This window comes from Dermacentor silvarum, chromosome 6, assembly GCF_013339745.2.
Source record: "Dermacentor silvarum isolate Dsil-2018 chromosome 6, BIME_Dsil_1.4, whole genome shotgun sequence".
In the NCBI taxonomy this organism is placed as follows: domain Eukaryota; kingdom Metazoa; phylum Arthropoda; class Arachnida; order Ixodida; family Ixodidae; genus Dermacentor; species Dermacentor silvarum.
This window is the reverse complement of record NC_051159.1, coordinates 145,552,587-145,577,880: the sequence shown is the minus strand read 5'-3', so window position 1 is coordinate 145,577,880 and position 25,294 is coordinate 145,552,587. Positions and strand designations below refer to the sequence as shown.

Genomic DNA, 25,294 nt, shown 5'->3' with positions numbered 1-25,294 from the left:
GTAGAAGTACTTACAGACGGTGCACGGTGCTGCTCCTTTCGTTCATTAATAGGGATGACCTTGTTTTCGGCAGTGGCTTAGTATGAGATGTGGGTAGTACAGGAGAGGAAACAGAAGTGTGCTTGGAACACTTCTGTATTAAATGTTGAGGCAGAACAGTTCCCCTCCCCCCTTTTCTTTTTTTTTGGGGGGGGGGGTGGTCATTTAGTAGTAACGCTAATGTTGCGCATATAAGATCAAGCATACCTTGGACTGCACGCGATTTCCGGTCAATGTGTACTGGACTCTTCTACGGATTAATATTCCAGAATACATGGCATTTTCATACTGCTAACGAATTGTTTCATTAGGGCTGTATTTGTCAGCGACTCGAAGCACTGCGAACGTTTGGTTACATGTGAACAGCGTGCCTTAATCACGCTTTAACTGATCAGTTACTGCAGTTTTAATACGTGTAGAAAATTCTCGAGTTAGTCTACATGCAGCCAGTATTTGCATGTGATAGAGCCCTGGTTGATCAAATAAGTTTATAGTTATCCATTTTATGTTACTACCTGCCAATGTAGGCTTTTGCATAGTTGAAATTTGCATCATGATGTGCACACCCTTCATTATGCGGTTATTTACGTTATACTGTATCTTGTGTAACAGAACAATACTCATGAGCTGTGAGCATTTTTTATAATGAAGATTGCAGAACAAGATTAAGCTGCTTCACTGTACCTTACAGTACAGGAGCCGGCTAAGGAATTATTGCGCTTCCGCCATACACTTCAAGGCTGTGTGCACAAAAAAGTCTTTGCTGGTGTTGTTTGCATATAAAAGCAATCCTTTCTAAAGCAATCGCAGAATCGTGATCCTGTAGACTAATTGGAAATTCATTACGGAGAAGCATCTTTAACAGCCACTGTTGCCGATTCCTTTGTAACATTGGCTGTCCTTGTGGTCGTTGGTTGTTGCATCTGAAATCTTGAGATTGTGTTTATTGCAGTTTCTCGGGCGCACTTCTGCCTATTCCTTCTCGATGCCACCCAACGGCCACTGAGCAGCTTGCTTGTCCGACACCAGTTAGTGTGACCTCGGTGTCCTTTGTCACTTACATTCGCAGTGTCGCGCGCTGAAGGCTGACTCCCCATATTCTTAAACGATCCTCGCCGTGGATTTTGTCAGTGACAGAACCAGTGCAGTGACTGGTTCTGTCAAGGGGCAGCACTGCTGTCAACATTTTGGAGTGGAGGAACGTTCCAGAATACGGGTGTGAGAGACGGTGCCCCGGCACAAGGATACATCAACACAGTTGTGTTGCTGCACCCACTCCAGGGCCCCATTATTGTGTGTAGCAATGGTGGCATACCCCACAAAGTCCAAGCACCATTCCACATCGGGGTATTTTTGACCGGGGAATATACGTTTGTACCAAAGCAGAAAGCTCGGAAGTTTAGTAATTCATTTTTAGCTCGTTTGCCGAACTACCTGCAACTGAACACTCGCTACTTATCAAGAATAACATAATGAACTTCACGTTAAGTTCCCCTCGCAATTTCGAGCTATCAAAGTTGGCATAGCACGAATGGTAATGTTGGGCCTTGTGAGGTTAGCCAGCCGTTGTTGTGGACACTCTCCATCACAATTGAGATGCCTCTGGAACTTTCGCATTCATAGTTTTAGTACAGTGCCATATTACAGGCTTGTGGACCTGCAGCGTGTGCAGACAACATTCAGCGCTATCTTGCCATAGGCCCGCAATTGCGTCCACAAGCCTGGTTTGTGCGTACAATGTAATGAAGGGCGTTCGTCTCGAATGGCGCCGTCAGCACAAAATTCCACTTAGTTGGAGCACTCGCACTATCCGTGCTGTTTGCCGACGCATAGTGTTTCCGCGAGCATAGGCAGCTATCTTCCTGGATTCTAAGCTCTGCATTATTCAGTTAATATTCACCTGTTTGCTCATGTCACGGGTTCATTGGCCCTACCTATTATGGCATAAAAATCAACATAACCGGCAGACTCCACAAGTTGCAGACAGCAGAGCAATATTCTAGTAATCTACTGTGCGGCTCATAATTCAATTGCATCGAACCCACAATGAGGTACTGGTTTGGGAAAATGGGCTGCTGTCCAATGTGTACTGCTACAATCTACACACCAGAAGTGCCCGCTAACTTGGGAAAGTTGTCTGCCGTTGCAGGGGGGGGGGGGGGGGGTGGAATGGGGCTTGAAGCAGGCGTGGATGTTTTGATGTGAAGCTGTGGGTAAAAAGTGAGACCTATACCTAGGCTGGGATAACGCAAAACTATTCCGCTGTATTTATTCCAAATCCGCAATTAGCCCCCCCCCCCCCCCCTCCCCGGTTAGTCAGGATGACTCGGGCCCTGCCCGTAATTTTACATAATAATTTTTAAGTTAAGGAATTTTTAAATATCGCCTGTGGCAGATAGCATAATTGTCGTCAAGCTGGATTACTCAAAGAGGCGGACATTACTACCATGAAGTAATTAAATCGTAATTACTTTGCGGCACATATTGCAATTTACCGGTTGTAGCCGGTGAGCTTGCAAGATGCATCGACATGAAATGAATTTCCAGGACGACACCTGTCTCGAAAAAATTTTTTAAAGTGTGGAACAAAATGCGTGGACATTCCGGTTAGCTTACTTTTCTGCTTCAGTGCATAAAAGCGTTTTGTTTAGGAAGTGGAACAGCAGATTTTTACGGCGAATTTGATGGTGCATATCTCCAAACTGGTGCCATTCTGGAGTTTCATTCCAAGTGGATGTGCCTTGCAAACTTATCAGCTACAAGTCGTAAATTGCGATATGTGCAGTAAAGTAAGTTGTAAGTAGTTAACCCTTTAATGACGAAACACATAAAAACCCATAAAAATGTTTATTTTCTATCTAAATCTGCAAAACACATTAATAAGCATAATGAACAAAAAGAAACTTGCGAAAATTTTTTCAGCAATAGGGGGAAAACCCCAGGCAGGAAACTGGAAATGGGCTTCACCCCAAGCCACCTAAGGCTTCGTTTTTAATTTGTATAGCCAGCTCTCCTCATATCTGAACTTGCATAGGCCTGTCTCCTCTGACCTTGCTTTCAAAAGATAGTGTGTCGCGTGCCAAACTTATTTTTCCCCGTCCATGTTCCTGCTCTAGACCAACAAATGACGCTTGCTGCCTGTCATTCGGTGTTCACCGAAGACATTTAGCTGGGAACTTCATGCTGAATGTTCAAACTCGCAAAAGAAAAAAAATTCTTGTATGTTGCAACACTCGTCAATAAAGAGGTAATGTCTGCCTCTCTGAATTAACCTGCTCAAGGACCTGCTACAGATTTTTATAAATTACCTAAAAATTCAATATGATCATCCTGTAGATAGCCATGCAATTAAAAGCATATTTGGCTACACTGCACACGTGCAGGCTTATACATGTGATACTTAGTCGTGATAACACGAATGTCTAATTATTCGCACTTTGAGGCAAGTTGAAATATTCAAGACCCTGCTGGGTGCCGCCCTAGATGTGTTGCCGCTAGATGGCAACGAGCATTGCAGAAAGACTTGTATGTAGGCGGTTTCTCGCGGATGCATTCGGTGGAAGTATGGAAGCGAGTCGCCTGGTACAGAACCAGCCACTTCTAGCGGGAGCACGGGAGCTTGTGGCAAACTTAACGAGGTGCCAGTGGTAGCAAGCCGCGTAGGGACGCCACGGGCTCCCGTGTTCCCACTAGCAGTGGTCGCACCTGTACTTCAGATTTCCAAACCCTCGAAGACAGTCAATGGGCATGATCCAATTGGATACAACAGCGGAAGTGACTGAGCCGGTTCATTTGTGAGAACAGTTGACACTTCGACAAGGGTGGTGTTTTTTGTGCCCCCAGATATGCACCATTAGCTTGAACTCTAGGTTCAAGGAAACACGTCTTCAGAAGTAGCTCCTACGCAGGTGCATAGGAGCCGTAAATGATAAAATTGGCATTCTTTCGTGCAAGCAACGATTGATTGTGCAAGTCGTTCGGTTCAAATGTCTTCTTAGGCTACGGGGCATTTCGTAGCCTTAATGCTAGGTAGCCACTTAAAATTGTTAGCTAAAACACGCGATGGTAGGCTCATTACAAGAGCCTCTGGCGATGCGCTTGCATTCCATGTCATGTGATGTAAAATATGAATTTCTTCCGCTTCATCGGCTGATCAGACTACGCTTTTAAGGGAGATTTTGCGCGGGAATAGGTGTGAAGTATGGCCCTTTGTTGGAGGTCCCCGCTGCCGATGTGTTCAGGATATGGCATGGCAGAGGACTTCGCACCCCGGGTCTTCAGTTCGTTGCCGAGGTGGTGTTTCATGTATTGACATACCTACCGCCCGCATGTGGCCATGTCGTTGGGGTCCTTGTCTGCTGTGTCGCACGAGGTGCAGTTGCTCTGCATGCTGCAGAAGTCGCCGAGATCCCGGAAGACTGTCGGGTGGCACTTCTAATACCTCTTCTATGAAAGAGGAGTCTCTTTATATGGCTAGCGTGCTGATAGCGATGCACAAACGTGCAGGAATGGCTACCGAAAGAAGTGGAGAAAAAAATGATAGAAGGACATTACAACAAAAGTAACAAACACATTGGGCAGATTTCGGAACGCATGACAAGGGGCTAAATGAATGCTACAAATCATGAAACGCCGCAAGTGCTTGTGTCCTCTGCTGCAGAGAACATGTCGACATGCATGTGTTTGATCCACTTAATTCAAATGTGAACCAGGCAGTTTTTTCCCCCGGAGCTCGCCATACTTGGTTTTTTCCGCCCATAGCATGTGTGTGCTCATCTTCAAAGTTACCAGGCTGCTTCTGTTCACCAAATGGAATGTAATCCTTCCTATTAAACATTTGAGCCTTGGTCAGGCGTTGTCGCAACCGAAATACAGCTGTCGTCGTTTCCACGTTTATCGCTTTCTGTAGCATCAGGCCTTCGCCGGTTGGCTTAACTGACCTAGTTGGTATTCGAGAAGCAGTATATTCCAACCTAAGTCACTCTCACCATAGTTTAAGCCTAGTTGCTTGACGGTCCTAATTTCGTCTTCGCTACTCTGAATGCTCCTTTAACTCAGGGCCTCGCAGCCGAGTTTAGGCTGCTCACTTCTGAAGGCTTCTGTCAGGGCTTGGTACTCCTATAAAATGACAAGGCTAACGCTAATTGGTCAGTGAGTAAGGCCTATTCTGTTGGTTGACCATTTTATGTTCTGTGGTCGCTGCTAATACCAGCACTGAAACAGTCATGGTGCTCCTTGTGCATTTACGGAGTGCACCGCTACACCCGTTGCTGTCCTCATTGCTCCTGCATTTGATTTGCTACTTTCCAATCGTGACTGAAGGATTGAACAATGTTCTTTCAATAGTGATACGCACAACACGTGTTATGCATCATAACGGGCCGACGATCTCCGCGCTGTACATTCATTTAGCCCCAAATGTGCGTTAGTTTCAAGACGTGCTTACCTTTTACAGCAGAGGCTTTCCAACTGCTGCAATACGAACATGAAATTATTTTTATACATACAGATGACGTTGCATTAGTGTGGAACAATAGTGCCATGGCACATAGCCCTGAAAAATAACCGCTCAGTTCTTTCAAGGTGGCGGCGCAAAGAAAAAAAAAAGTCTACAATAGACGCTCCGGACGCCATGCTTTCGATGCCTCTGTAACAGAGCTTACGTGGACTGGTGTTCCGGGTACATCGGACGTTGCCTCGAAGAAGCCTCGTGGACGAGGCCGAAGACGCCTACTGCAAGACGATCCTGCCATAACCACGGGAAAGAAGAAAAACGACAAAAACTGAATGAAGACTATTTTGGTTTTGTATAAAGACTAGTCTTCCATTTTTGGCTCTTGTTGTTTTGCATGGAATTATGAGATGTGACGCTGTCCAAGGTTTTGGACAACCCGTCCAGACAGCCATGGACATGCGAAAATACTTGGATGTGCCATTTCGCTGCGACCACGTGCACCAAGCATCGCCAACAGTAGAGCTCTTTGCTCACAGCTGCCGCGTAGTTTTTACCTTTACGCCGACCGACGGTAAGGTGGTTGGGGTGTGTTGGTGCACGTATTCACTAAGACAATGCTTATGTTCGCTCGTGTCGTCGTACACTATCCTGCGCTTCAAACTTGGGAAGTTGCACTCAAACAAGGGGCTCTCAAGCAGTTTGCGAGCAGCGTAGTTCAGCAATGCATGATTTATTTCATGTTCTTTTGGCCGTGGTCTCCCAATAGTAGTCGGCGTCACCTTTCACGGGAGCTTCCACCCATGAGTTGTATAGGAGGAAACCGATTTTGTTGTCGAGCAATAACTTCGCGTTCGAACCTAAATCTGCATGTGTGTGAAGTACTTTCTCGCTTCTAATTACCTTTTAGAACACTCGCGTCTGACATGCACGTTGCGTCGTTGCACCTTTTTAATGTACAAATGTTCCATTTCGCAATGTTGACTAATGACATGTGCGGCACTTTTACCGCTTGAGGTGTTACGATTTTATTATTTATTTGTAACTGGGTGACAATGTAGGAGAGAGGCGAGGCGCCTAGACAAGCATGATTTTTATCAAGGCTTGAGAACCCCTGGTTTTTAGTGCATTCAACAATAACTTAGCGCCTAGCTTTGTACCATGCACAGGCATCGGGCAGCTTAGCGAGTTCGACCTAACCCGGATAAAGAACGAAATGGTAAGGAAGGAATCGTAATATCTTACGACGAGTCTTTCTTGCAGCTGATCACGATGGTAACGCCCGCAAGCAAGTCGACTCTGTCATAAAATTGTCATATTTCAACTATTGATGGTGTTGAGTATGCAATCGGAAGGGCAAATCTGTCACTTGCCGGATACGAAATCGACACGAAGTCGCGGCGAGAAGACGAGAGCCGTGAAAGAATACGATGTTAGCGAATTGCAACTGTCGTTCGAGCTCTTCGATTTGGTTGTGTTCAATTTGAAATCACCACGGCTGCTGTGCTTGAACAAACGCCTGTGTTTCGTTGATGTAATGTCGGCGCAGAATTCGAGGATTCGTGCATCTATTCGCCGGGCGGCATTGTCTTCGACTGCGTAGAGGCTGTTTCACGTGGCGTGATTTCGCACGTCCGAACGTCGCAGTTGCGGCAAATGTGCCGTCGGCTCCTTCTGAGCGCCGTTTTGTAATCTACTCATGTGGTGAACTTCCCTGCGGTATCGCACATACCACAGCCACGATTTTACGCAGCGCAATATCGCTCGATGTGAAACGGGCGTTACAGAATGCGCTTGCGCCACTGAGGCGCCTCTTCACTGTAACGTTGGCAACTCAAATTCTGCATAGAATCGTAAAGGACCATATAAAGGCTAATATTGAACGCCATTGGGCTGCGATAACAAGGCTTAAGCTACTAGAAAACATGTACGACCGTAATGTTGAAAGTCGCTGCTAGCGTTCATGAGTCTTCTGCGTAGCATTTCCACTTATCTGATGTCGACGCGTTTCTGTGGTAAAATACTGATTGTAAATCAAATTACTTTCAAGGTAACATAGGTATGTCGAACAATGTTCGCCTCCGGAAACTGAGTGTCGTTTGTGTGTGACGCATTGCTGCATATTGTTTCTGGCTATAGTCGGGTGCAACTTACGAAGGCAGGAGAGGCCCCGCTCAGATGACCGAAGCGCGGCAGCCGATTGCATCCTTGTTACGGCTCGGCCCAGTTCGAAGCGCGGGCTGTCATGTGCACCTTCGGTGGGGTTACCGGCAGTCCGGCTCATGACGTCAGTCGCGCATGACGCGCCCATTGGTGAAGGCTCGTGTTGCAAGTGGCGCTGCCTTCTAAAGTTGTACTCGACTATAGTTGCGTGCGAAACGCCGTCTGCAAGAAAGGGCCTGAAGCGTCGCCAAAATACACTGGGTAGTTCTGTATCGCATACTTATAGCCTCGATTAGGTTTTCAGTGACTATCACCTATTAAAGCATCTATTTCCGGCATTGGAAGTACTTCAAACAAAAGCTAAGTGCTGGCTACGTCAGCAGCGCGTTTTCTTCCAAAGCAACGGCAACGATGTTTGCTCGCTCATTTGTGTGATATTGGTCAACACTAAATGGACACTAAAGAAAAGTATGAAGTCGAGCTACTAAATTATGAAAATTGGAAATCGGGGTGGCGCTACATGTTGTGGGCTATATATAGTACCTTTCCTGTGAGGCCTGAAGTGGCTGATTCACAGTGTGCCATAGATGGAGGTTGCGTGAACTCCTCCCTTTTGTCGTGGACGGCTCAAATCCAAGAGCAGCAGCGGGAACTTTGGCGGCAATTTTCTGCTGCGCAGAGAAGTAAGATGTTGAGTCGCAGGAAACCATGGTCGACTTCTAGAATAATCAGTCGATCTATTGAGCTCGACATATTTTCCTAAAGTGACCCTTGCATAACTAGTATTGGCTTATGAGCCGTCAACTAAGAAAATACAAATTGTTATGGACGAAACACGATTTGTATTTGAAATTTTTTTTTTTTCGTTTTATCGTGCCACTCTGAACGTTTGGGCGCTTCTTGGGCGTCCGTTATCAGGGACGTGCGCCCCCTTTTAGGCCTCTGCTGCGCAGCCTAATACTGGTAGCGCTTTTATGCCGCCTCTCGGTAACGGGCTGTGTCATGTCCTATGGCCTTTGACTGACAAATGACTGGCTAAAAATGGGAGATTTTTCTAGAAGAAAAATCGCACTTGTGCCGCGAGGTTTTTTAACTGGAATATCTTGCTCAACTGTGCGTTACATGCGGGAATGTCTAGAGTCCCGTGACGTGGCTCAAGGTCTGGATTGATCGGAGTTGTATCGAAAGCGCAAACGTCGTATGGTTTGCCTCTGTGTTTGCAAGGCACGATTCTGTATTGAAGTTTCAACTGCGGCAGACTTCGACTACTGGGCAGCAGTTATGTTGCATTCTCTTCCTGATTTTTTTTTTAAACGTAATGTAGGGTACTGTACCCCTGAGGCATTGTAGAATGTAAAAAAGAATGTACTGCTGCACGTTCGCTATGTGCATGCAGTTAGCTACCCTGTACTCTCCCGTGACAACTGCCCTCGCCCAACAAGTGAAGCGTGGATGGTAATTAATTTTACAAAATCTAAGACAGTTGACAATTTCTGGCATTGCGCGCTCCTGATAATCTCTCATTCTTCGGTTCTCCGAGTAAGTGGTTCGTGAGGAAAAAGGAAAGGTTGACGCTATCTTCTGCAGCCCTTGAGGGAGCATGGCTCAGCGCCAAATGGTTCTCCGATAAGACGTTATGTCTCGACATATTGTTTGTCCTTCCTCTCCATTTGTGATTCTAGAAAATGCTAAAAACTTCGGTCGTTCGTTTCCGGTTCACGTGTGCAGCCATTCTTCACTGTTCTGTCAATTTCCCCATCTTGACAATTTTGGCATGCTTGTGTTCTGAACTGTGCAGTACTTTAGTCGCCAGAGCAAACTTATTGCGCAGTGAATTAGTGCAGTTTTTTTTTTTTTTCGTGATGTGGCATGACGGCAGATATAAAACGCTGTTTTTCGCTGCTGGACCACGTGCAACAAATTGGCGCGTGGTTCTTTGGCCTTTCCTATGGCCTTGATTTTTATTTTCCTATAGGACGATGTAACCTTCTAAAAATTCGTAGCGCAAGAATGAATTTCTCCCGTCGGTTGGCGGCGTAGTGATGTTTCGACTATGTCCCCCGCCCTTCTGCACTGTGGTGTGGTATTCGGTCTATGCGCTGCGACGAGCACGTCTTATTTGCATACCGGTCTCCGAAAAATAGCGCGCCAGTCTGGCTCTGGCTGGGTTTTCCTGAACGCCTACCCTGCCGGTGTAACGCACAGTTCACGTTCAGGAATATGGAATGCCAGCTTCCTAGTAGCAACTACCAAGTAACAAGTTGGCACCGCTGTGTTCAATTAAGTGGTACGCGCGAAGTGTCTCAGTAAAGGACTTAGCCCAGTTTTAGTGTATTCGTATGTGCTTACCTATACAAAAGACCAGACACTTAACCATTAACGTCACTTGCTGCGCCGTCTGTGACGTATGTTAGCCTGGTCACATGGCACTGTATTTGGAACCATAGTCTATGATGGGGGGGCTATTAAGTTCGTGGTATGAAGACTTCCGAAGCAACATGTTCATTAATGCAGTCTCTTGTCCATCAGAAAGAGAAAGCACGAGCGTTTCTTGCGCTGTGTGGTTAAGAAAGACACGGCCACAAGGTGTCGCCACTACCACTGCTGTATAGCATACCTGAGACACTCGAGCAGGCTAGGTGACTATTTGTGGCCGCCCCGTTTCAAAAGGGATGCCAATAAATCACCTGCTGCCATCATTTAAGTCTGATGGTCCCTAACCTCCACTAAGGCCGTCGCGCTGGTGGTGATGGCTTGTGGGAGTTGCGCACGACGGTGGTGTGCCGCCCAATGGTCGTGACCGAGATTACCGAAGACCTTCGTAATAGTTTTAGAATAGGGGCCCCAAATAGCTTTGTGGGTGTTAGCGTTGGGGCATGCAGGGTGAAGAGTTATAGAATAGGGCTTTGCGTTTCCGAATAGCGTCTTGTGCTTGCAGCGCCACTACGGTTTCAAAGAAAAACTAATAAATAATAAAATAAACTATACCATCTTATGATCAAAATTTTTATTTTGCCTTTCGTGTTTTTGCGTTTGATTGCAATTTAGAGGTTATAAGCAGCAAGCGATATGTTGCGCTTAATTTTGAGTAACCAAGTTTACAGCATTCACCAGCTAAGCTAATCCATGTTAGGCCCACTAGCCATGAAATCGAATTCGGAATCAGTGGCGTCTAATGAATCAATCTTCATTACGCACGTTAGTTAAAAGAAAGCGATAACCGCAGTCACTGCTCCTAGCTTACGAACTTCACGCGTTACATGAATCGAGTCCAGTTTGGTGCTCGGTTCGAGCCGTCGCTTCGATGGGCGCCGCCATGTTTGTTGACGCAAAGCTGTTGGGGATCCCGCGAAATAAGTGAAATAGCGTGCCCGACGCAAAACCCAAACGCAGTTCGCGCATGCGCAGTGGCTTCGATGCATTCTTCAAGGGTCCCAAAACGTTTGGGGCCCCTATTCTAAAACTCGCTAAAGACTTCATTCGCCCCGTCGGCTTCCGCGTGCCTCGTCCCGACGAGGTGGATGTTCTGCGCGAATTTATACTCGTTTCATACTCGGTGGGCAACGCTGCTACGCGATTAGTGCGGTCCGGACCGTGTGCGTCGCTGAACAGTGCAGTTATTGGTCTGCGACGCGTTCTATAAAATAGCTAAACTCTTCACATATTGATACTACAACTTCAGCACTAAAGGTTCGGTCTAATCGCGCATCAATTGTGCACCTATGTGTTTCTAGTATGCGGCGTACTGTTTTGGTGGTGGTGGTGAAAAACTTTTAATTGTATTACAAAAAATACGAGGAGGTATGCTCGGTACGACCCTGAAGAGGCCGCCCCTTACAAACACTAGGTGGAGTCCCTCGTACGGGACCCCAGTGGCGGTAGCCGCCGCCTGGGCGCGCTCAACTAAGGCCTTTTGGGCCCGTAGGTCTGAGCAGCCAAGCAGGGCAGCATCCCAGTCCTCCCGGGTAGGGTTGGGTAAGGGGGGAAGGCAGGGTTGGTTGTGTAAGCCCACACCATGTGGTAGAGGTCAGAGGACTTTTCCGCACAGTGCGGGCAAGCTCTAGTAAAGGCCGGATCGAAATGTTTTTAAGAGCCGCCGGGCACAGTATAGTGTTCGTTAAGATGCGGAGCAGGAGACGCCCCTCCTCCTTTTTGAGGCCTCTACACGGGCGGGGGTAGAGTTCGTGGCTGGATTGATAGTAAGCTGTAATTTCTCTATACGAGTAGATTGGGTTAGGGGTGGAGTCCTGATCGGCGGGGTCAGAGAAAAAAAAAAAAAAGGAGCCCGGTGAGAAGCGCGCGGGCGGCAGCATCCGCTGCCTCATTTCCCTCTAATCCAATGTGAGGAGGAGCCCAAACAACTCGCGAGTGCAAGCGGTGCGCTGTGGCCGCTGGTCGCAGGAACGCCACTCCACTTGTTCAGTGGTAAACAGATTCAGATCTGCGACGCTTTCACGTAATAAGGACGTCACACTTAGCGGCACAGAAGTATGGTACTTGATGGTACATCGAATTACATGATGCATATGTGATAGGAAGCGTGGGCCTATGATATCTGACTTTGATAGTGGACAGGGCACAGGTATATATGTAGACGTACAAATGGCATATGCAAGTGACCTTTAAAGACGTCCGTCACCCGACGTGTGCACACGGCACAACGCGCCCTAGACCCATGTGCAATGCTTGCGAGGATGTCGACCACTCACTCATGCCGTTGCGACGAACTCAGGCGCCGGGCAGCATGTTGATTTAGTCTTCCAGGACCTGTAAGGAGGCTCGTCGTAGATGGTCGCCTCGGAAACTTCTCGTGGGGTTCCGGTAGGATTGTGGGACCACTGCGTCGTCTTTGCGGGCCTGGTTGCGCCCGCACATCGCGACTGTCGAGCGCACAGAGGATGCGAAGCCCGAAGCGCTCGATCGAAAACTGCGTCCTATCGAAAGCTTCTTTCCATCATCTCTTGGGTGCAAATCGCAGGCCAAACCCAAACTGAATCGTGACAGCATACCTGTGTCTTTCATATGTGACGAGCTATTTTTCGTCGTGGATGCGAGCAGCGACAGAATTTCGTCTACCCTGGCCTTCGTAGCGTTGCTTGCTATGTATGAAACGGAGTATTGTTTGGTTCCCTGAAACTTCCAGGAGACCAGTTCTGTAACGGTAAGCGGCAATGCTGTGGTGAAGCATTGTTTTTAACTTTTATTAGTGGCTGTCTACTCTCTCTGTCAAGACGTCTGTGTAAGAGGAACGTACGGGTGGGTACACTTTTCTCGGTGCAATCATCACATTGTGTTCTATGTGCCGCTGTTGTCCGAGCTGCTTTAACAACGCATTCGCGGTGACTTCGTATTTGCTTCAAGTAAACGCGTTGGTGAATTTACTGGTCTTATGCAAAATTCTGCTGACACTCGGACCACGAGCCAGTGTATAGAAGTGACCATCTTCAACGTTGAAACAGTGAAGAGAAACTATCGGTCGGTTTGCGCTGTATAAGTTGACATAATCTGCAGAATTGTTACTCTGCATTTCTGCCGAGGAGGTGTTGCGATCAGCTGTGATTGTGTGCCTCGGATTGTGGATTGCGGGCGGAACCATAATCGACAGGCGGAGTTAACAAAATTGTACTGTCCATGGTGGGTTGCCCCAGCCTGTACAACGGACGTTCACCGCCTGTTGTGCCTTTGTCCGGGAACAAACGCCACTTGGGAGAGGATTGTAAGAGCTGCCTAGCTGACGAATGGATCAGTTACATACGTTTGCCTCATGCTCGTGGACGACGAGTTCGCTAAGCTCTACTGCAATATATGTATGTGTGGATGGTCTCCACACTGTTATTTATATACGCATGTAAGCCACGTGACCGCTTGATGTTAGGAACACATCTTAGTCACGCGTGTGGTTCCGGCAGAAGCCGTCTGGGCACAGGTATTAGTCGTGAGCAGCTGCAAGTCAACCACTGCACCAGATACCGCGCGTGACTGCATTGCTACGCGCAATCGCGTAACGGCAGGACGCTTTGAAGTATTGGAGCGTAGTACTGACTGATCCTAGCGCCGTCTTGCTGCCGGCGCTAGGATAATTTTACTTTTTTTTTTTTTCGTGCTAAGCTAGTTAGTTCATGGTATAACGTAAAATTTAAAAAATAATAAACGGACCGGACTGAACAGCACTGGCGCTCTGGCTCTAGAACGCTGGTGTACAGTCGTAGGTATCTTGACGTGCGCGCGCGAGGACGACTTGCAGAAGTGTCGCCTCAAAACTACGCTGCAAGGAGCAGCAGAAGGAAGAAGTAAAGCTTTTAGCTCGACTTTAAAAAGCATGGATGACGCGTGTGTTCGAAGCTGTTGTGCGCTGACATTTCAAGATCGTTGTGGAGCCATTTGACCAGTCGTGACCTTTCGCCGCAAGACCACTCGCATCAAGTATTTGGTTATTGATATTGCTGCTTACGTTTTGTTTTCTCGTACTAGCTTTGTGTTGCACGCCGAACGCTCACGTGGACTTCAACACCAGACGTTCTGTGGTTAGAATAAACTAATGTAAATACGTGAAATCGACTGCCACGTTGCCGACTGCGGCATCTTTGGGTGTCATCTTGCCTCACGTAGTCCAGTGTGACCGGGCTAATTCATACGATATTTGTAGGGGTTGATATGCAGTAATGTTTTACTTTGCAATAATGGTAAATATTCCGTTCCGTGTTTTTATCATTTTGTCATAAATGAGCAGTTTCGGTGGTTCTGCTAACGAGCATATTGGTGTAATGCAGCTGCATTGTTTAAAGCTGTGATGGCGTCTGTATAGTCGCCTCATTTTGTGCTGGCGCGTGCGATTTCGCTCCCCATTGAAAAATACGGCTTTAGCCTGGGTTAGTGTTTTATAACCAACCTTTGTTTTCATCAAACATCGTAAATGGAAATATATCCAGTGCGGACACGTGTTATAATAGCAGTAGACAGAAGGCCTGTCGTAAAATAACGGAACATAATAGGCAAGGCAGTCGTAAAATGGGATGTTATCGTATTCTCTAAATTGCGAGATTATGAAATAAGACTAATGTTAATTCTAAATCGTTGAACCCCCCTGTGTGTTCAACGAGTGCACGCCAACGCTTCAGCAACGCGGGAAAAATATCGGTTGCGCAACTCGCACCGTTTGAACTAATTCAGGCGAGTGCAGTTCTTCGAAATGTTCGACAGAATCAAAATCTCTAGACGTCCCGAGTGTGGTGACCTGGTGGGTGTCATGGATGCCGAATTCGCCCTAAATTTCGGTTTTGTTGGCGCCTGACATGTGCTGGGAGGCTCGCAATGGGTAGTGTTAGCAGGCCGGCCGTTTGCGCGGCCGGCGCGAGACGCCTGTGGCTTGTTACGCGCGTGCAATTGTAGAAGCTACCCTACGCTTCACGCAAAATGATGTTTAACAAATACGAAGGTTGGTAAACGCAAGATTTTTTGTTCGTCTCGAAATTTACCAGGCGTCATTGACATTATCGTGACATGACGCAGATCAAAATTTGCTGACGTCGCGTCGCGATAAGGCTGGGCATGAAGACGTTGCTTTTCTTGTATCTCTGTAGGGGCCAAAACTTTTGTAAACCTTACTTCTTGTTATAGTACTTTATTTCGTGCTCTTCGACGCTTGGCACTATTTTTTCTAGAGCGTAGAGGGTTTGGACCCTCGCAAGCTTGTTACGCGCGTGCAATTGTAGAAGCTACCCTACGCTTCACGCAAAATGATGTTTAACAAATACGAAGGTTGGTAAACGCAAGATTTTTTGTTCGTCTCGAAATTTACCAGGCGTCATTGACATTATCGTGACATGACGCAGATCAAAATTTGCTGACGTCGCGTCGCGATAAGGCTGGGCATGAAGACGTTGCTTTTCTTGTATCTCTGTAGGGGCCAAAACTTTCGTAAACCTTACTTCTTGTTATAGTACTTTATTTCGTGCTCTTCGACGCTTGGCACTATTTTTTCTAGAGCGTAGAGGGTTTGGACCCTCGCAAGCTGAAAATGTCTTTTGCTTAAACTAAGTCTTATTGTTGACATGTAACGAATCTTCGATGGCAAACTGCATTCGAAAAGTTCGATATGCTAGGAAGAGACCCATAGAACCTCAAGCCAGATGGGCATGCACTGCCCGTTGTTTGTGTTGATTGGACCGCTGTATGACGGGCGCTAGCAGAACTGCTTCTGGTGTTAGTATCGAAACTTTCCGATAATGGTCCCCCGAAGAGCATGTCGTGGTCATAATTACGCTTGTCTTGCGTCGAAACAGCGGTGTACTTTGGCTGAGCAGTATATTACTGCATGACTGACTGTATATTTCGCTTATCCGCTTTCCTAAACGAATCGGCATTGTCATTTTGAGGGTGTCCTTGTAATTTATTTCCTTCCAATAATCGGGCCACATAGTAACAATTTAAGAAAGTTGTAGTTGACCAAATCGTCGCTAGATGATGCCACTAGCGCTGCCGTTACCGGAGCCGTGGACAGCAGTAGTGATATCTTGTGGTGCTTTGTACAACTACAATTGCGTTTGAAAAGAAAAAAAAAAATGTGTCGCGTCAATGTTCTTGTCGAAGAAAAATGTCAAAACCACTGCACGGTAACGATTGTATTGCTTGGCGACGTTACACCCGCACTTGTAAGCGGACGACGCCAGAGGCCCGTGGCGTTCGTTTCACGCAGCGCCCGCTTGTAATGAAGTGTGTATGTAGACTAAAGGAAACTCTCCGTTAGGGTGCCGAGAATAATTTTGGCCAAATGTGGAGATAGTGGTAGACGATAAAGCGCGTCGCGGCGTTGATTTGCCCCTGGCAAACGTGCGTAGCGCGTGCGAATCTCGCCTCAGGGAGGCCTGAAGCGGACGTTTTCTTCAACTTCACTGCGAACCAGTTTTCTAGGAAAGAATGGGAAAAAATTATGGGGTTTTACGTGCCAAAACCAGTTCTGATTATGAGGCACGCCGTAGTGGGGGACTCCGGAAATTTGGACCACCTGGGGTTCTTTAACGTGCACCTAAATCTAACACGGGTGTTTTCGCATTTCGCCCCCATCGAAATGCGGCCGCCGTGGCCGGGATTCGATCCCGCGACCTCGTGCTCAGCAGCCCAACACCATAGCCACTGAGCAACCACGGCGGGTAAAGAATGGGAATGATTGGTAGTGCACGAATTTTCCTAAACATCGTCCTTCTGTCTTAAAACGGCTCTATGACTGCAAATTGACAGTTAACAACGTTTTGCGTTATATAAGCGCAACAATACGCAGTGGTTTATGTATGTGCGCTGTAACTTATTCCCTCCATGCGTTTAGAAAAGTGTGATTTTGAAATGGAAAGGTAACGTACAATAATGTCACACTAACGTTCCAAGCCACGAGCGCGAAGACAAATTCATGTACTACCAGGAGATTCCGTGTGGTAGCTTGAACGCCGGCAGCAGCAAAGTTCCCTCTAGACCACGCTGTGAGCTGTCCACAAAAGTCATTACTTTGAAAAATCTTGTGTCAATCGTTGCATTTTCCTGGCACAGGCTTCCTGGTGGACATCCAATTTTAGCGCTAGTCTCGTGACATTTTCCGTTACACGCGTGGGCCAGCTTGCGCAGCATCATCTAGTGGAGAAACAGACTAAGGCATACTTAGGGCGCATGCTAGTTATCGCGCGAATCCGTCTTTTTTCCTGCATTGCGGTTGCTAGTCGATTCTGTGTGTTGTAATATAAACTTTTTTTGTGTACACTCACGCAAACACTGAATCATTCCGTTTAAAACGTTCGCAAAACTCACTCTGCAGCATTTCCACGCTTGCCCTGATGAGCCACCTCGGAAAGCGGTACCAAGAGGAAAGACATACGAAAACGATAATGTAATGTACAGTCGTCAGTACTATGAAAGAAGAGGAGGAAGAATGAACGTTTATTGTTAGAAACAGCGAGAAAGTGTTCTTTCTTCGCCCTAGGCGGGCGGCTTAGTATTTAAGAATATTTTTTCTTCTTGTTTTCATGACAACTCGTGATGCGTTGATTCATGTCTAGGAACATCACACACAACGATTAGTTTTTCTGGTGAACATTTAGTCTCCTTAAAAACATTTGCGAAGGACGTGTGTGTAGTCCGCACGGGCGTTGGAAAAAAAAAAATTGGTGTTTCCTTTCATATTGCTGACGGCTGTACCAGAAATTGCCGTTTCTTCATTGGAATAAAAGCGCTCTGTCGGGTTTCTTCGGTTTTATATGTGACGGTACCCATGTCAGACGTTATTTGTATGTAATCGCTTTCAATTTGCGTCGCTGGTGTAGTCGTGGTCATAGTACGTGCAGTATTGTCTTTCGTTTTGTTACTCGCAAAGCACTTGGAACTTCCACTTAGGTAATCACTTCACGCGCGAGTGACCATTCTTGCTTTTTAAGCTGATATGAACATAAAACCCATTTTGAGAACATTTTAAGCAATATAATAAAGAACACTGGACGTCTCCGTCTTTGCTGAGCTCGCATTTAGAGGTGGAATGCCGGGCACGTGGTAGGACAGCGATATGTAGGGTGTCCAGCTAACGTTAGCCAAGCTGATCAACGAGAAAAAAAGAAAAAAAGGAAACGATTTTAAGTCCTACGGTGTTCGGTTGTCAGGCCTATGACGACCGAACACCGTAGGTCTTATAATTGTATCATGCATCGTGTTTTTAAAACTTCGCTCAACAGCTTGGCTAATGTTAGCTGCGACACACGGTATACACTGACATCTTTTAAGCGCACGCAGTACTAAATGGTTATAACCTCTTGGTCATTTTGCATGTACAGTAAAAGGGGTCTTTTGTGTCAAAAAGCGCAGAAAAAGAACTGTAAAAAAAAAAAAAAAAAAGCACTTGAGCGAAGCGGATGTTTAAGAGTCTAATTGTGACTAACACAGCTTTGTTTTCAGGGGTCCGTGTTTAATAAGCGTTTTTGTGTGGTCTGCAAAATATTGTTGAGGTGTGCGTTAAAAAGGTTAGCGGTTAGCGTTCTACCTTGTCGAACGCACTTCCCTGCTATTCACTCATTTTCGTGGCCCTACGTGCTTTGAATGGTACGAACGCTGGACACTTTGTGGTCCTTATTGTTTCTTAAGATTTACAAAACGAAAAATTCTGCAATGCTCAAGGCTAGCTTTTTGTGCATAAGTGGTGATTGGGCCAAATGTCTCTGTTTTTCGCGCAGCTGTTAAGTTTAAAAGGTACAGCGCACGGGTATTTTGCGGTGTGCCCCGCTTTCGCCATCTTGAGAGCTTTACAGCGACACCTCCATTCGGTAGCAACGCAGATACGTTGTTTTGCATCAGCTTTCTGAAGGGCCTCTTGGCACCTACCTACTCTTGGCACCTACCTGAGGGAATCGAAAACAGCGCCTGACGGTTGCCATCGAGCGCGTTTGCATACTTTCTGGCGTTTCCGTGAAAACTTTTCTGAGTGAACCGCATTAAACAATGAAACACACTGCGTACGTACTCGTACCAATGTTTCGCACCGCCAGGGAAGGTTATCTGTGTAGGTGCCGGGGGTGTCCGCGAAAACATGGTGCCGCCGCTCTCCGATTTCAAGATGGTAGTTTTTCTGTGAGACGTCTTCCAGCTGCAGAGAAGGAAAATAGGAGCCAGCTTAAAAAGTTGTTTTCCCGTTCACCCAGAGAGAAGGCCACGCACCGGGAGTGATGTTCACATTATTTGCGTTTAACATCTCGGTGAGGTCTAGTTCGTCCATCTTCAGAACTCAAACAGCGCTTGTTCTGTGGTATCTGTGTGTCCTTGTATCAGACGAGCTGTTTGAGTATAGGTCATTTGCGCGGAACGCTAGATTAGCTCATCGACTCTATATATGTCAAGCATGGGGTAATCGCCTGATGTTAGCATTAAAGCAATGCATCGGCACACCGCATTGTAACGGCCGAAACGCGTCGTGCGTGAGGGGTGCATGCAGTAAGGCTGCTTTCTCGCGCTCCCCACAGGGCGCACTGCGCCGCCGCAGCGAAGAGCACGAAGCGTGTGTGAATATATTCCAGCAATATTTTAACGCGGTAGCGTTAAGGGCCCCGTGTCGCAGAAAATCCGGCGTCGGTCTCGACGCCTCTAACCTACGTTGCTTGGTGGTGCGAGTCGACCAAGCGACGTAAACGACTATTTTCCTATTGCTACTCTAAATTCGTTTTCAGGGGGGTGTGCGAATAGTGATATTTGAGACCGAATTAACACTGCCAGAAGCGGATCGCATGTCGAGTACTTTCATGTAAAGCGTAATGGGTGAAAGTTTTACACGCTGCTGGGAAGTATGTTTGGGACGCACTTACCTGAAACGCCTTCCTTTGAGCTATTACTGGAACCTTACCGTTTTGTCGTCGCCTGCTGCGACATCATTAGCCACCTGAGAAGAAATATTTCTTAAATTATTTGTGTTGTGTTGATAAATTTTACCTCCGTTGCACTGATATCCATAAATGTTACCGACCTACAGTACCGCGCGCATTTCACATCTACTTTTTCGACGCGCGAGCTGTGTACTACAGATGCCGCATCATTGGTGCAATGCTGTTTGTGCCTTGTTCGACAACCACGCGACAGGGATTTCATATCGCACAATATTCATATCACACACATGCACACTGATAATTATCCCCATTCTACTGCGTTCTATAATTTTTTTTTCGTCATTACGTTAATGTTGGAATGCTAAGGCCGTTTAGTCAGAGAAACAAATCTTCGTGTTTCGAGAAGCTTTGCATGTTCGCCTTGCGCTTACTGCAGTAACTTGTAGGCCACATCACAGACTATACGATGAACGTTGCTTTCCGGGCTGTTGAAACTGCTGACCGCTCACGCTTCGCTTGCACGCAGTAGGCACGGGCGCAGAAGCAGCAACTGACGCTTACTTACCTTCACTTGCAGCTTGTCAGCGGAACTCTGGAAGCACTCGCCGTTGGGACGTGCCAAGCACTTAACGAATATTTTTTCTCGTTCTTATCTAGGTCCCTCTGAAGATGTGGGGCCAAGCAGTGGTTCGAACACGGTGGATCGCTTATGGCCGTCGTTCAGTGGAGTCAAATAAAGCGAGATTACCGATTGAACGTATGTTTGTCTTTAGTGGTTCCTCGCTGCATCGCTATTGCGTTTGCTGCGAAAACATTGGACATTTTCGTCGATACCTGTACGGCCGTCGCTGGAATGTGAGAAAGGTGAGTTTATATCACGACATGGTGGCCAGCTGGACGACGCTGCCATTTTGCAGAGCGGTAGGTGGTTCCTTCTCCATGGCAATGGCCAATAAATTGTGTCCCCTGCATTGGAGGCTCTGTTTCACCGATCGATCAGGGTCGATTGGTTATTGTTCTAGTCTGGCGGTGCTGCCCTTAACAACGCCCACCGGACTCTTCGTGTGTGATTGTACAACCGGTATTAATATTGCGCGAAGATGAGCTGGAAAGGGGAAGTGGCAGGCTTGGTCGATTCCAAGTGATCGACTTGGGGAGACAAGGTTCACCGAGCCGTAAGGTTGGAGCGAGAATTGTGATGGTGGAACCAGCGCGATCAATTCAAACATGCCTGACGCCCATGGTAGTGCGATAACTGCGGTCGAGGCCGAATACAACGAGCACCGTTGCACAAGATGTATTCGCTATATCAGACGTTCAAGGTTCGCTAGTTTCTTCTCGCCACCGGAGGCCGCCATATCCGGAAGTTGTTTCACTTCTAGCAATTGTTGCTTCATCGGAGGAGCTCTCAGATCGGCAGCACCGGTCGCTGTAATGGCAGCCTAAAACTAAATTGACCGCTTGATCCTCGCTGTTGCACGAGTACCGACAATTGCAGAAGATTATGCATATCCAACACCCACTTTGAAATCTATGTAGAGAAGCTTTAGTGAAGCGGTTAACTATGTGATTTACAACAAACGGCGATGCGCACAACTTAACGCTCATACTATGCAACGAGAAATATCGTGAAATGAGTTTACCCACCTCACAGGTCTATTCCCATGCAATCATGTTTGCGTAATGCATCGTTCGCTAGCTGTACCGAAACGCGAACTATAAGTGTTCATTCAGGCCGGCAACTAGGAGGTCGTGCGACCAAGGTTCAGTCGCAAAATGCTTTTCTCGGGAACTGTTTTGGATCAGTCGCCCGCTTCTTGGTTTTTCAGTGGTCAGGATAAAGCCTTCTGGACCAATCAGATGCGCAGAAACAGGGCGTCCGTATACACTCGCATTTTAGGTGGCGATGGACGTCATCAGTCGCACATGCCGTTGTGAATTAGCCCCTTTTCAAGCGGATGCATGGTGTGAGACGTATAGGCAGCGATGTGATGATGGGTGTATACATGGAAAAGTACGACTCGTATCAAGCAACATACGGGGATTCTGTGCCACGTGTAGTGGGACATGCACGTTCCTAGTGCTCATACCGAATGGCTAAATGGAAGTATGTGAAATTTATCGTTCCACTAAATTGGTGTTACAGATATCTGAGGCAACATGAAATGTTAGGTTTTACGTTGATATCTTATACCCTCTTTACACGGGCACTCTCAACTGCCATTGAGCTAATGGCAGTTGGTGTCAATGGCAGTTTACCGAATTTACACGGCAACTCCAACTGTCATTGACATCTCGACTATCGTTGGCCTCAACGGAGGTCGAGGGTCTCAGTTGACAGCCCCTGAACGGAGACGGGAAGATGGCAGCCTCCGTGGATGAAAACGTGCTACCTGCAGCTGCCGATGCTGCGAAGCGTTTCGTGTGGACAAAGTCCATGACTGACATGTTGCTACACGTGTCTCGCCAACTAAAAAAATCTAACGGCTCCGACTGGATCGTCTAGATTCACGTTAAAATTTTTTGCAGTCTAAGAGAAATGTTGCAGCGCAATAATAAATAAAACAGATTTTAAAGATAACCATGCAAAAGTAGCGAGGAAATACGCAATAATTTATCGCATATTACTCTCGATTCAGCGCGCTCATGTGATAGCAAAATTTAACCCGAAAGTCCGTGTAAGCGCAGTTAACAGCCATTCACTTCAATGCCAGTTTGAAAGTTCAACTGTCGTTGATTTCGATGGTCGTTCAGGGTGACCGTGTAAAGAGGGTATTAGTGACACATGCCCATTTTGAGGCATTGACTAAGAACGGGCTTGTATACTTATCAATTGGCTAAATCAAGGTGAAACCAAAAATCGAGTACTCAAGTCTCATATTTATTAACAGATCGGTGTGTGTGCGTCCGGAAAGTGCGAGAGGCAGCGCAATGGAAGCCAGGAGCGCGTTGTATTTTTACTTCCCCACGTACGCCGATCTGCAGCGAAACGCAAGCAGTACAAGCGGTCTACCATAGCCTCCGAAATCTTCCCGTCTCGGAAGCCACATGCCGTCGTCGCGCATATCTTCCCGACTTATCGATAGGTAGCGCTCGCAAGTAGAAAATTCGGCTTCACGAGTGGATCGTGGCCGAGTGGACCTCGGCGTAGCAGGAGCAGCATACCAAAGAGTAAGTGCAATTTTAGTTTATTTGGTTGATAGAAGTGTTCGGTTAACCGAGCTATCCATATATATTGTCACGCGCTAAGGCAAGCGCAAGCAAGAGTACCAGCAGCCAGACACGAAGGGGACGGTTCTCCAGCTGGCGCGGGATCTTCGACTTCGTCGTCTTCTCCGTTCTTGCTGGGCACCCAATGATGATTGTTGGCTGGCTCAAAACACCAGGTGGCATTATTCCCCCTCTCAATGAAGCATCGACTCGATGCTCAAACAGAAGACGTACATGGAAAGTACACTAATTAGGTAAGACGCACAAAAAAAAAAAATGTAAACGTGCTAGCCCAGATACGGACATGCACACTAGGCAAAAAATGCGTTCTGTGGTCGGGGGAAAAAAAAAATCGCTTCGGAGCTCTTCGGAGGACGACGCGACTACAGCAAAAAGTTTGTTCAACAGTATACTATGTGAACATCACCGTGTAAAATACGGCTTGAGGCGGATATAGACGACATGTACAATCTCTGCACGGGGTAATCGGCGCTTGGACGATGGCAGGTCTCCGTCAGGAATCACTTCATAGTTCACGTCGCTGACACGCCTCAGTACTGTGTACGGTCCGAAGTACTTGCTCAGGAGTTTCTCGCTGAGGCCTCGCCATCTAATGGGGGTCCAAACCCAAACTTGGTCGCCGGGCTCATAGGTAACTTGTCGATGGTGGAGATTGTACCTTATTGCATCTGTAGACTGCTGCTGTCTTATGTGCACACGGGCCAGTTGACGTGCTTCCTCGGCGCGCTTAATGTACTCCTCGACACTTGTCGCTTACAGTGGCTAGCATGGAGGTAAAATTTTTCCTTCCTCCATGGTGGCTAGCATGGTGGCTAGCCACTGTAGTCTCGCTTTTCGTCGTCTGCTCTTTATTCTATGGTCTGCTGCCGCGCGCTGCTCGACGGGATCGTTTGTATGGGTGTTCTGTGACCGCGCTCCACCGTCGATCTCCGTGGTGGCACGGTGGCGCACACACGTGGCGCCCAGACGAACGTGCGACACCGCGCGAGTGCAATGTAAACGGCACGAGTGCCGTCAGCCGAAGGTACCATATGAGAAATATAAGTTAGCACGTGTTACGACGGGGTAGGTGAGCCTCAGCTAGGCGACTGGCCACGGCCGTCTGATGTTGAGCGATCGGGCAGTGACGAGACGCTCTCTCTGTGCCCATAATTGGGCATAGAGAATTGGGCATGCCCATTTTTAAAATGATTTTCTGTTACGTTAGTCACTGTCGCACGCTTCAACATTCACCGGATTTTTGAACGGAGTCGCGGCCCCTAGCATTCCTATATTTGTTTCTGCGTGGACTTCGAGGCCATTCACGTACCTGCCCTCCCACTTGTTTGTTGTGGCGGTTTATTAGCTTTCCTGGCCCAGCACACCCGTCCTCGACATATCTTGCCGTGCGCAAATCAGCGTTCTGTAGGTCTTTCTTGTCGATGCTCAACACATTTAGCAAATGTAATGCTATTTCTTCCGCAAGGAAGTTGCTAAACTAATGGTGGTGCAGTTAATTTTGCAATCAGCATGTCATCAGCACTGCATGGTTCCAGCTGTATGATCTAGGCAGGCTGAGCTGAACCGAATATTTTAAAAATTTTGCACGTCTGAGATAACTCGATCTCGGTTCCGTTTTGTGCCTTTGCATATTCTGCATCTCATAGCAGCACACACTGTGCGACTTGTCAATTCACAAGTTCAAATAAAGTCGGCCTATAACCTGCGTTCACAAATGTGCTGACGATCTACAGGTGCATTGCAACAGTCGCCTTACTTCTTCGACCTGCCACGCGGACTTCCCGTAGCTCTAACCGGCAACAGCTCACTGGTTCAGGAAAACGGAAAGATCATGTTTCTAACGTGACTTTTTGGAATCATGAGGTTAGTGGGTGCACAGATGTGAACAGATTGCTCAATTTGAGAACACAGAAAGAGCCTGAAGCTTGACCGCGGAGCGAACTAAATTTCTTGTCAAATAAACACACACACACAGGTTAATGCGAATAACCGATTCCATATCGCGCACAATCGACCACTTACACAAAAAGTGCCAACAATCGTCGCCACCAAGACGATTCAACCA

At 47.1% G+C, this 25,294-nt stretch overlaps 1 protein-coding gene across 1 annotated transcript in view; it reads left to right on the top strand.

Moving 5' to 3' along the window:
• LOC119456147 (paraspeckle component 1) overlaps window positions 1–20,754 on the top strand; it is a 46,393-nt gene extending 25,639 nt beyond the window's left edge. The window contains exon 4 of the transcript XR_005193069.2: window positions 20,656–20,754. The gene's annotated coding sequence lies outside the window, so the exon portion shown is untranslated. The remainder of the gene's footprint in view (window positions 1–20,655) is intronic.
• Window positions 20,755–25,294: the final 4,540 nt, after the last annotated feature.